Genomic DNA, 13,838 nt, shown 5'->3' with positions numbered 1-13,838 from the left:
TATGGGAATTTCAAGAATCATACATCCTGTGTATCCTGGGTTCAACATTTTGTACAGACAAAACAAAACACAGGATGTGTGATATCGTTTGAAATAGAAATATAAAAAGTATGATCTATTAATTCTCTGTGTGTGTGTGAGTGTGTGTGTGTGCATTTCTGAATCTTCATCCCACTAATAACTGGAAGCACAGCTGATGCTGTTATTGCCTTCATTGAAAATCTCACAGTGAATTCACAGTGTATTGAGATAGAAGAAAATGTCAAAGCTAATATATCCTTGACTCCACTGTATAATATGAAAGAACAGCTTCTAATAAAAGTTAACTTGCCCCATGCCAGACAATTTAAGGATAATGAAACTCCAGCTTCTTTGTTTTATATAGAGTAATAGAGAGATTGCATTACCCAACCTTTAACCAGGCTTTGTCCCTTGGAGATATGTCATTTAAATGATATAAGAAATGGATTTGTATTTAGCAGGTAATTATGCTTTTATCATTTTTTTGCAGACAGAAATCCTTAACAGGGAGAAAAAAAGACATTTAGTTGCTGCTTTGAAATAGTCCCTAGTCTTCCATTTCTTTCTGTCCTTTTATATTCTTTTCTTTTCTCTTCACCTTGCTTTCCCCTCTTGCCTTTTCACCCCGCCTTTGTCATTCTCTGCCAACTTCTACTTGCCTTTTTCCCCCTTCTTTGGGTTAGAGTTTTTTTAACCCTGATTACTTCACATTTGTAAATAATATTTGTTTTGAAAACATGGGCCAGACCATGCAGGCTATCTGGTCAGATCAGAGGTTTTGAGATTCTACCAACCCAAGCCTGGCTTTGTAGGAAGCATGATGGAGACGCAGTGATCCTCTTGGCTGATTAGTGAAGTCTCTTTTTGAAAATCGTGTCATGTATATATAAGGAAGAACAGAATTCCAGAGAGTATTTGGTGGTCTCACCCTTGCTGGCTGTGAGGGTATGAATGGTTACACTGACAAAAGAAAGGCTATTCCTTCCTTAATGGTCTCCAAGAACCAAGGCTTTGTGATTTCTCTCATCGTTGTTCCTATTTATCATTATAATGAATTGGAAATTCTTTCTGATTCCGAGGAGGAGGTATCCCCTCTTGCAACAGAAAAACCAGTCTGTTTCTCTAGATGGTTCTTTCTTAGGCATCTCTTCGAGGGAATTGTGCTGGAGATGATTGTAGGCTCTGCAGCTTGGCTACATGACTTGCTATAGCAAAAGAGGTAGAGTTTGGGAGCCTGCCTGGGCTACATAGCAAGACTTGGTATCAAATAGGCAAAACAAAGAGGGAACTTTCAACTGTATAATACACAAGAAAATCCACGATACTCAGCAGAGCTAACAGCCAGATCTACTTAGACATGTCTATGATTAACTTTGCATTGTTCAACATCCAGAGGAAAAATTCCATTTATGTGTCAGAGGAATTATCACAATATGCTTATTAAATAATTGGAAAAAATTAAAAAAGAAATAAAAATCCAAGTTCCAGTTAAATAAAAACTTTTCAACATCCTAAGTCATCAGAGAAATACAAATCAAAACAACCCTGAGATTCTATCTTATACCTGTAAGAATGGCCAACATCAAAACACACTGATGACAACTTATGCTGGATAGGATGTGGGGTAAAGGGAACAGTCCTGCATTGCTGGTGGGAGTGAAAACTTGTACAGCCCCTTTGAATATGTATAGTGATTTCTCAGAAAATTAGGAAACAACTTCCTCAAGACCCAGCAATACCACTTTTGGGTTTATACCCAAAGGATGCTCAATCGTACCACAAGGACATGTGCTCAACTATGTTCATAGCAGCATTGTTTGTTATAGTCAGAACTTGGAAACAACCTAAATGCCCATCTACCAAAGAATGGATAAGGAAAATGTGGTACATTTACACAATGGAGTATACACAGAAGAAAAAAATAATGACTGCTTGAAATTTTGCAGGAAAATGGATGGAGTTAGAAAACATCATATTGAGTGAGGTAACCCAGACTCAGAAAGACAATTATCATATGTATTTACTCATAAGTGGTTTCTAGACATAAAGTTAAGAAAGCCAGCCTACAAATTATAATCTTAGAGAACCTAGACAACAATGAGGACCCTAAGAGAGACATACATGGATCTAATCTACATGGGAAGTAGAAAAAGACAAGATCTCCTGAGTAAATTGGAAGCATGGGGACCTTGGGAGAAGGTTGAAGGGGAGGGGAGAAGCAGAGTCGGGAGCAGAGAGAAAGGTAGAGCTCAATAAAAAATTGTATGCTTCTGGGTGATTTGCTTATATTTATGTACCAGAAGAATTCTTATATGTGTCTTACATACACAAGTGTGCACCATGTGCATGCTTGATGCTCATGAGTGATAGGAGTGGGCATCCCTTGCAACTGGAGTTATAGACAGGTGTGAGCTGACATGTGGGTGTTGGGTTGAACTCACACCTGTGCTCTTAACCACTAATCCATCTCTCTAGCCCCAATAAAAGCTTCGTAAACTTTCTTACTTACAGTTCTTCATTGTTTTTTCTTCTTAAAATTTAAAAAGCAAAGCAATGCAAAACCCCAGTCTTTATGCCTACGCATCAATTAGATCCAGTGTGAAGTGCAGTGCATTGTGCTCCCGTAAAAGATGAGTTTCCCCTTTGACTCACAATTTATAAATTCACCCAAGCAACTACTTTTCAGTAATAGTTTGAAACCCTGAAATTTTATTCTCAAAAATGCCTTTTATTCAGTTAAAAATAAGAAAAAAAATAACCCACCCTCCTTCTATTCCTTCCCTTCCCCATTACCGCTAGATGCCCATCTGCTGGACGGAAGTGCTTGATGTAGAAATAACACAGTTGAATGATGGGGCTATCGGACTGCATTTGGCACTTCTCTGAAGAGAATGTCAACGGGACATTGGCAATTTCATTCAGAGCTACCAGATGACTCTGACCTTGCATCTATTCAAACCTCAATCAAATGCGGGGTAATTCTCATAGGTGTACCCCAAGAATTATCGTTTCATTTCTCATTGTAGCGCTGATGCAAACAACAGCTGTCTCTTATCTCATTGCATCAGTGGAACCCTGTCATTCTTCACAAATCTGGCTTTCGTAATACATACACACATCTTTTATGCCTGGTGTGTCCATTTTTTAGTAGCCCATCAGAAGCAGATTTATTGACAAATAGTTTTTATATGATACCAGGCTGTCCTTTGGCATTTTCTTATACAGATGTTTCTATAACTACTATGTGTAATTACGATTGGGGTTTTGTAATTTACATTCTCAAGTGGAAAAACCATTCATTATCATACAGCACCAGTACCATGGATATTGTCTACTGAATTTAAAGTGTAAACTATACATGAATTTATTTATTCCAAAGTCAACCTTTGAATTTCACCCTGTGTTACAGATGCAGCATGTTATTAAGAGCAAGAAAGAACAGGAATTCTACTTTCAAATGTTTTCTTCCCTCGAGGTGCCATGATTCAATATTGTGCCCAAGGTGCTTTGAAAATCGTAAACATGGGCCACACTATTGAGAGAAAGCTCTGATTTCAATCATTTTTTGATGCATGATAAACAGAATGTGTCAAGTGATGCATGCCAGTGTTAAACCATATTTTTATTGACAGAGGGGCCTAAACAGCGAATTAAGGACATTAATGTTGCAAGGCATGCCAAAAGAGCACTCTCTGCAGTCCCAACTCAAATGCAATCATTAACCTTTCGACTTTACTCAGACCTTGAGAGAAGATGGCTGTGTCAAAAGAAAAGCAAAACAAAGTGGGGAAAATAAGAGAAACATGAAAAATAGATAAAAGAGCAAACTCAACTTCTATGTTTAAAAAAAAGCATTAGGATAGTGTTTTCTATTTTCATCCATTTGCATGCAAAATTCGAGAAGTCATTGTTTTTTACCGCTGAGTAGTACTCTAATATGTATATATTCCACACTTTCTTCATCCATTCTTCCATTGAAGGGCATCTAGGTTGTTTCCAGGTTCTGGCTATTACAAACAATGCTGCTATGAACATAGTTGAACATGTACTTTTGTCATATGATAGGGCCTCTCTTGGGTATATTCCCAAGAGTGGTATTACTGGATCTTGGGGTAGGTTGATCCCAAATTTCCTGAGAAATCGCCACACTGATTTCCAAAGTGGTTGCACAAGTTTGCATTCCCACCAGCAATAGATGAGTGTGCCCCTTACTCCCAGACCCCAAAAGGGGAACATGGGATGTACTCACTCATAATTGGTTTCTAGCCATAAATAAAGGACATTGAGCATATAATTTGTGATCCTAGAGAAGCTAAATAAGAAAGTGAACCCAAAGAAAAACATATAGTCATCTGCCTGGATAGGGGAAGTAGACAGGATTGCCAGGCAAAAACTGGGAACTTGCTGGTGAGGTGGCATGGGGCTAAGGGGAAATGGGGTGAGAAACGTGAGAAGGGGAGGATGGGGGGAGCTTGGGGGAATGGGATGGTTGGGATATAGGAAGGGTGGATACAGGAGCAGCGAAATATATATCCTAATTAAGGGAGCCATCTTAGGGTTGGCAAGAGACTTGACTCTAGAGGGGCTCGCAGGTGTCCAGGGAGATGTCCCCAGTTGGTACCTTGGGTAACCGAGGAGAGGGAACCTGAAATGACCCTATCCTATACTGATGAATATCTTGCATATCACCTTAGAACCTTCATCTGGCGATGGATCGAGATAGAGACAGAGACCCAATTTGGAGCAACTGACTGAGCTCTTAAGGTCCAAATGAGGAGCAGAAGGAGGGAGAACATGAGCAAGGAAGTCAGGACCACGAGGGGTGCACCCACCCACTGTGACAGTGGAACTGATATATTGGGAGCCCACCAAGGTCAGCTGGACTGGGACTGAATAAGCACGGGTTGAAACCGGACTCTCTGAACATGGCGGACAATGAAGGTTGATGAGAAGCCAAGGACAATGGCACTAGGTTTCAATCCTAATACATGAACTAACTGGCTTTGTGGGAGCTTAGCCTGTTTGGATGCTCATCTTCCTGGACCTAGATAGAAGTGGGAGGACCTTGGTCTTCCCGCAGGGCAGGGAATTTGGACTGCTCTTCAGTATCGAGAGGGAGGGGGAATGGAGTGGGGGGAGGAGAAGAGGACTGGGGATAGGGGGAGGGGAGTGGGGGGAGGGGGCAATATGTAGGAGGAGGGGGAGGGAAATGGGAAACAGGGAGGAGGCGAAAATTTTAATTAAAAAAGAATAAAATAAAAAAAAAGCCTTAGGGAGACAGGGATAAACTCAGTGGCAGAACACTGGTCTACTATATGCAACATGTTGGGCTTATTGCCTAGTGCCATCAGAAAGAAATAGAAAAGAAAAGAAAAAAGTAAAGAGAAAGGCTTCAGAATCAATCAGTGAGCCACTGGTAATTGGTTCTTCAGAAGTATGCAAATCCATTAGTGCTTTTATGGGTACAATTTACATCGATGGAACGATAATGTTTATTAACTTTTTGTCCACTCTCTTCCCACAATACTCCCTAAACTTTTCTTTTCTTTTTTGTTCATTTTGGTTTTTTTGAGACAGGATTTCTCTGTAGCTTTGGAGCCTGTGCTAGAACTCGCTCTGTAGACCAGGCTGGCCTCAAACTCACAGAGATCTGCCTGCCTCTGCCTCCCAAGTGCTGGAATTAAAGACACGCACCACCATCGTCCAGTTAAACTTCCATTTTCTACTTATGCTAGCATCCATTACATTTTAATACCACATACAATAGACATGATATATATCTATTTATGCATTACAGGTATTTGTGACATTTTCTCATCCCTTAGAACCTAATTTTGTCCCTTGGGGCAACATGATTCCACAGAGAATGCTTGATATAGAGGCAATTGATAGAGGGGAGTTATACAAAGTTATTGCATTGCCTTGTATGCTTGATACATGACTTAAACTAGTTCATTAAGTATCCAACAAACTGTTGTGTAGGTATTGCTTTTATTTGCAGATGATGAAACTATGAAGACCACACAAAGTAACACATTTAAGATTACTTTTCTAAATAAGTAAATGACCATATTTCTGGAATGCTAGTCAAAATGAATTCAAATAGATGATTCGTAAAGGAGGGAACACCCTGTATCTTTTCTGCATTCTGGAATGCATGCTATTTAATGTGTTGCTCCCTGTGCAAAATATGCTTATGGATATAATAGTGACATGGATGTTATAAGGGTAGTCATTCACTTTCTGATTGGATTTTAGGCCTGTTCGACTGGAGGAAAATCATGCTGGTTACTATAAATCTGGCCAAGTATCCAAAGTTGATGTGGTAGATGTGGTAGTTTGAATGAGAATGACCCTCATTTATTTATATGTTTGAATACTTAGATTACCAGTAGGTAGAATTGTTTGGGACAGATTAGGAAGTATGGCCTTGTTGGACAAGGTGTGTCACTGGGGGTGGGCTTTGAGGTTTCAAAAGTCACATGCAATGACCAATATGTTCACTATATCTTGCCCATGTTTTGAGATGGGAGGTCTCAGCTGTTCCTACAATCAGGCCTTCACTCTGTCATTCATAGAATCTCAAACCAAATTAAATGCTTTCTTTTTTTAAGTTGGCTTGGGCATAGTGTTTTATCACAGCAATAGAAAAGTAACTAATTTATCTGGGAAGCCCATATACTTTAGAAGTAAAGATAGTACTTTTATTTTGCTAGTGAACTTAGTATCAAACTGCCTTCTAAATTTGTATTTCTATATCTATTAGTGTAGCTCCAGTCCTCATCAGAGAAGCTTATTGGATGGTGGCAAAATGGTGTCTTCTGGAGATGACAGATTCGCTACACTCATGAGCTCATGACAGCTGTGGTTGCCTGCACAAGGTCAAGATCACAATGTACAAGATTAAGATGTACAAGATCAAGATGTACAAGATCAAGCCAGTCAACATTTCAGAATGGAGAGGCGCTCACAAACTCTCCCACTTCATTGAGGAGCTATTGACGACTGATGGCAGATATAGGTGGGAGAATCAGTTTTGGTCAAGGGTGTGGGCCCTCTATAGGTCTTACCATGCTCCAGGGAAATGGTCCTCTACCCATGAATATATGGGTAATACAAATTGACCTGGGGAGGGGACTTATAAAGCTTAAAATATTTTGTGTTATATATACTGTTTGTCTAGTACCACTTATTGTGTTTTCCTTTCATATTTGTCAGGGGACTTAAGTTTTTTCTTTTTCTTTTGTTTTTTACCTCAATGGTCATTAGAGGTCCCTGTTTTCTGCAATTAAACATACTTTGCAAAATTAAAAACTTTTACCTTGATAACCACTGCTTTTTTCATCACTGCTTCACCTCACCTCTTTCCCCAGTTCCTTCTTACATGATCCCAACACTTCCTGTTCATTCATTTGGAACCGCAGCTCAGTGACAAAGATGCTTTCCTCTATTATGTTCAATTCCCTCTTGAGTATAAAGTCGCCTCACTCCCAACACACCCTTCATCTACAGTTTTGCTTACCCAAGTTTCAGTTACTTATGTATAATTGTGGTCCAAATATACTCAATGTAAAATTTTTGAAACAAAATCTATACATTTAAAACTTTACACTACTACGAGTAGTGTGATTACAAAAAAAAAAAAAAAAAAATCTCATGCAGAGTCCCCAGCCATAAAAGGGGCAAATGTGTCACAAAACTTCCCTGTGAAACCAACTAAGCAAGCAAACAAAAGCCTGCCTACTACTACAGATGTTTAAATGAACTAAAATGCCTAGAGTTGATGCACAAATCTCACTGGCAGGCTCTATTCCTGTCACTTTGTATTTGAGATTCATCTGTATCTATACATTTACCTACAACTTGTTCCTTTTAATTGTTTATATAACATTTCATTACGTATGGATAATGGATATACCATTTAACTGTCAAACAGTTACATTTAGATTACTTTCAGTGTTTGGCAAACATAAGTAAATCTTGTACCAATATCTGTGCACATGATTTTATGTAAGGATGGATTTACATTTCTCTAACATGAATATTTAATGGTCAGCTTACTGAGTTAAAGCAGGTTTTTTGTTCTGTTTCTTGATTCAGGTTCTTGCTATAGCCCTAGCTGGCCTCACATTTGCACTAATCCTGCTATCTGACCCTCCCAAGACTAGAAACCAGCAGCTGCATACCCAGCAGAAATGTAATGGCTGAGAAATACTACATTAGAGGATATATCACAATTTTCAGAAGAAAATTCTCTCGAAGGATAATTAGATTGCTTTGACTTTTAAAATGTAAGGCCATGATGACCGTTTTAAGATAAACCATTACGTAAACTTTTGTTAATTTTCTTAAAGAAAATTCCTAGAAGTGTATTTACCTAATTAAAGGCTAGGAACACTGCACTGGCTAGTTTTGTGCCAATGACACAAGCTGGAGCCATTAGAGAGGAGGAAGCCTCAATTGATAAAATGCCTCCATATGATCAGGTGTAAGTAAGCTTGTAGGACTTTTTGTTTGTTTGTTTTGTTTTTTTGAAACATTCAAGAAGATATTTTTATTGTTAAATAAATTATTTCCTTTATGATGTTATGTTATAATAATTTGTGCTTTTATTATTCTGGGTCACATAAAGCTTTTTTCATGAGCATAATCTCCCTATACATCACCATTCCTACCCCATTTCTACCTTTCCAACTTTCCACCTTTTATGTCTCACAGTAAAGACTTTTTCCCTTGGATCACTTCTACTTTTATAGCATCTTTAAATATCTGACTTTATGCATCCATATAAAGATTAGGACAGAGAAATGAGAGCAGACATATGATATTTGTCTTATTAAGACTGATTTAACTCAATATGCTTATCTCGAGTTATTCATATTTTTTTCTTTATTTTATTCTTTTTTACTTAAAATTTCCACCTCCTCCCTGTTTCCCACTTCCCTCCCCCTCCTCCCACACATCACCCCATTCCTCCACTCCCCTCCCCCTCTCCCCACTCCTCTCCTCCTCCCCCCACTCCATTCCCCCTCCCTCTAGGTACTGAAGAGCAGTCCAAATTCCCTGCCCTGCGGGAAGTCCAAGGTCCTCCCATTTCTATCTAGGTCCAGGAAGGTGAGCATCCAAACAGGCTAATTAAGGGAGCCATCTTAGGGTTGGCAAGAGACTTGACTCTAGAGGGGCTCGCAGGTGTCCAGGGAGATGTCCCCAGCTAGTTCCTTGGGTAACTGAGGAAAGGGAACCTGAAATGTCCCTATCCTATACTGATGAATATCTTACATATCACCTTAGAACCTTCATCTGGCGATGGATCGAGGTAGAGACAGAGACTCAATTTGGAGCAACGGTCTGAGCTCTTAAGGTCCAAATGAGGAGCAGAAGGAGGGAGAACATGAGCAAGGAAGTCAGGACCACGAGAGGTGCACCCACCCACTGTGACAGTGGAACTGATCTATTGGGAGCCCACCAAGGCCAGCTGGACTGGGCCTGAATAAGCATAGGATGAAACCGGACTCTCTGAACATGGCGGACAATGAAGGCTGATGAGAAGCCAAGGACAATGGCATTAGGTTTCGATCCTAATACATGAACTGGCTTTTTTTTTTTTTTTAAAGACAGGGTTTCTCTGTATGGCTTTGGAGGCTGTCCTGGAACTGGCTCTGTAGACCAAACTGACCTCAAACCCATAGAGATCTGTCTGCCTCTGCCTCTTGAGTGCTGGGATTCAAGGTGTGCACCACCACTGTCCACCCCCCATAGGACATTTTTAAAATTAATGATACATGAGGGAGGGCCAAGCCCATGTGGTTAGTGCCACCCCTGAGCTGATTGTCTGGTGCTATAAGAAAGTAGGCTGAATAAGTTATGAGAAGCCAGCCAGTAAGCAACACTCTTCCATGACCATGGCATCATCTTCTGTCTCCAGGTTCCTGCCCAGTTTGAGATCCTGCCTTGACTTCTCTCAGTGATAGACTGTCACCTGGAAGTGTAATCTGGAATAAATTCTTTCCTCCCCAAGTGGTCTTGGTGATGGTGTTTTGTCACAGCAATGATAACCTTAACTAGGACAGACATTATAAGGGCACTTTATATAAATGACACTCCTGGCACCAGAAGTCTTTCTCGATTTATGTGGAAAGAGAAAATTTCACTTTTGTAGGTCAATGATATCTGTTGGTATAAGTCTCAAAGTATATAAGATATGACATTTGGTATAGTGTATTATTTGAGAATATATCTCCCACATGTCCCTTTTCTCCTGAAATATTATAAATGGCTTGAATGGAGAAAGGAACTTAGGATATTAACTTTCTATTCTAACTTCCAATCTCAAATTTTGAAGTCATGTGGAATTTACAGAACAAAAATTCTGTAAAACTAGATTTGATTCCTGAGTCTACCATCAATTAATTATCTTTGTCTTGATTCTTTCTACTTCTGAATCCTATTTTTCTTATATGTAAAATGGGAATAATTGTCTTTCCCTTCATGACACGCCAGGATAAATGCCAGACAATATGAAACTACTTTGCAAAATGTTAATCATTTTACATATAATACTCGTGATCTCATATCTGTAAGATGTTATCTGAATGATAATTATGGAATCAATCTCCCTTTTTCAATTGGAAAGTATGTTTTCAGACCTTGAATCCACTGCTAACTACTCTTTTGAAAAGATGTATTTAATTGTATTTGTGTGTTTGTGCATGAGGTACAGAGTACCTGTGTGTGTGTGTACATGTGTGTACGTGTGTGTGTGTGTGTGTGTACCACATACATGCCTGGCACTCACAGAGGCTATAAGAAGCCACTGAACACTCTGGAACTGGAGTTACATATGGTTGTGAGATGCTATGTCTTTGCTCAGAATTGAACTCTAGTCCTTTAGAATATAAGCTGGTGTTTTTAACCACTGAGCCATCTCTCCAGCCCTTGTTGACTATTCTAAATGTGCCTTAACAGTATAAAATATGGCAGAGAAAAATTTATTTGAATCCTTTCCAGCTGGTTGAGCTTATGGCTCTTCTTACATCTCCAACTTTTTTTTTAAAAAAGCAATTACATCTGTTCAACAGATCTTTCATCAACATTGATGATGAAGATAAAACAAAATACTGTGATAGCAACTATAGACACTTTTGTACAGAATATTCCTATATCAATTCATCTCAAGTTACTGAAATTTTGTATCCATTGAACCATTTCCTTTAATTTCCTCTTCTCCACATACTGTGGCTACCCCATTCGATTTTCTGCTTCTGTAAAGTGGCAATTGTGAAATACCTCATAAGTACAAAATAGAGGAACATAGTCTATTTTATGCAGAATCTTTTCTGAAAAAAATGCTCATTTTAATTAGGAGATCAGATTGTTGTTTTTGGTGATATCATATACACAGACCAAAGGTGAAAATAGTGGAGTGGAGAGCGATTTCTACAAGTAATGAGAAATTGCAGATGATTTCAATAATTAGTTACCAGGCAATTAAAGACAGAGTTCATTGGTAGAAAACATAGGGAAAAGGGTTTCTGATGAATGATATAATTATGTTAAAATATTTACAAGATTGATATTTTTATATAAACTCAAGTGCAAGATGAGTTTTAGTATTCAAATAATGGTTGAAGTCATGAAAATGGTTGGGCTTACAGCTGTCAGGTCACACAAACTGAAGAAGAGTTAGGTCATGGAGGAAGGATGCTTACTGGCTCGCTTCTTATGGCTTGCTCGGCTTGCTTTTCCTCACAACACAGAACCACCTGCACAGGTATGGCACTGCCCAGAATGGATTTAGTCCTCTCACAGTGACCAAAAATCAAGAAAATTCCAGCACTGACTTGCATACAGGTCAATCTTTTCATTTATTTATTTATTTGTTTCTTTGTTTGTTTTTTTTTCTTTTTATAACCCAACCAAAGTTTCCCCTCCTCTTCTTAAGTCCCTCTCCCTTCTCTTCCCCCAGCCACTCCTCCTCCTGTTTATCAGGCGGGCCTCCCATGGTGATCAGCCAGTCATGGTATGTAAAGTTGCTGTGAGATTAGTCAATTCCTCTTCTCAATAATAAGTGCATACAGGTCAATCTTATGGAGACATTTTCTCTAGTAAGGTTACCACTTCTCAGATGGCCCTAGATTTTATCAGTTTGACAACAAACAAACAAACAAACAAATCAGCAAAAAAGAAAATCATTGGGTTTGATAGTGTACATTTATAATCCTGTCATTTAGGAGGCTGAGGGAGAACATTCACAAGTTTGAGGTCAGCCTGTGCTATATAGTGGGACACTGCCTCATAAAACAATCAGACACAAATGAATGAAAATCTATCATTTATGACAGTGTGGATAGAATTTGAAGACATGTCCCCAATTGTACTTGTTACAGGAAGAAGAGAGGGCCTGCCTTTGGTCCCGGCTGCCCGGCTAGCTTACACCTGAAATAATCACACAGAAACTGTATTAATTAAAACACTGCTTGGCCATTAGCTCTAGCCTCCTATTTGCTAATGCTCACATCTTGATTTAAGCCATTTCTATTAATCTGTGTTCACCACAAGGTCGTGGCTTTCCAAGAAAGATTTAGCATGTCTGACCTGGCGTCTCCATGGCAGCTCTCTGACTCTGCTCTCTTCCTCCCAGAATTCAGTTCTGTCTTCTCCACCTACCCAAGTTCTGCCCTATTAGGCCAAGCAGTTTCTTTATTGATTAACCAATGGAAGCAACACATAAACAGAAGGACCTCCTACACCATGTACTATTCTACATGTATAGGGTATTTGACAGTACTTAGCCTCATAGACAAGATGAGGCATGTTCAGGATGGTTTGCAAAGATAAATACATTATAAAGAGACAAAATAGAGTGTTGGTAACTGAGGTGTGTGGGGGGGATAGAGCATTGCTGTTTAATGGATACAATGAACGGCCTATAGAGTCAAGCTATATAGTATAGTTTTTACATTTTATAGTACAGTGTTAAAATTTTGAGATGGAAGATCTCAAGTTAAATGTCTTCAAAACATTTCAAAACAAAAGGAATCTAAGGAACACTGAAGGTTATACATGCTTATTTCCTTTATCTCTTAGAGTGATAGGATCACCGATCAGTGCACGTGTTCAAATTCACTCCATTGTATACATTGAATGTACATAATTTTGTATATTTTTCTTCTCACGATAAAACTTAAAAGAATAAAAATAAAAAAATGAGTATACTTTCCAACATTGGAGAAGATGTGGCGAGTATATCCCTATACTCTGGTGGCATTTGAACCACAACCACATCACAATACAGACACTTGAATAAGGTAGAGTGAATAAGGTAGAGTTAATCACAAAAAGTTCTAGATAGCGAGTGTGAACAACTGTGATTCAACGGACTGAATTTTTTGAAGGAAAAGTGGTATTTGATCCTGTGCGCTGAACAAGGGAGCACGTTGATGGGAAGTATCTTGTCTAGGCCCTGATCAAACATTTGAAAAACTGAATTTGAAGCGAGGAAAATGCTAAGTGAATAGGGACAATATTAGAGTGGTTTATTCCTTCTCTCCTGCTCTGCATGCCAACCCATCCAGGCCAGGATTTTACTGCATTTTCAGATGAGGTCTTTATTGTGATATTCAATTACATGAAAGGCTTATTTCCACGACTTCAACTTTCGGGAGCCATCATCAAGACTGTAATGCACCGTTTGAGTTTTCATGTAGTTATTAATCTGCAAGCATGTCTATGTATCATTTCCCCTTGCAATTGCTTTCTCTACGGCTCCTGTTTTCATTTCATGGGATGCATATAGTTCCTGTAAGTTTTCTGTCACT

The 13,838-nt window shown here is 39.0% G+C and overlaps 1 protein-coding gene across 2 annotated transcripts in view; it reads right to left on the bottom strand.

Moving 5' to 3' along the window:
* Dmd (dystrophin) overlaps nucleotides 1-13,838 on the bottom strand; it is a 2,258,623-nt gene that overhangs the window by 207,996 nt on the left and 2,036,789 nt on the right. The window lies entirely within an intron of this gene.

This window comes from Chionomys nivalis, chromosome X (assembly GCF_950005125.1).
Source record: "Chionomys nivalis chromosome X, mChiNiv1.1, whole genome shotgun sequence".
In the NCBI taxonomy this organism is placed as follows: domain Eukaryota; kingdom Metazoa; phylum Chordata; class Mammalia; order Rodentia; family Cricetidae; genus Chionomys; species Chionomys nivalis.
Note: the sequence above shows the minus strand (reverse complement) of the source record. Positions and strands in the feature narration are given on the sequence as shown.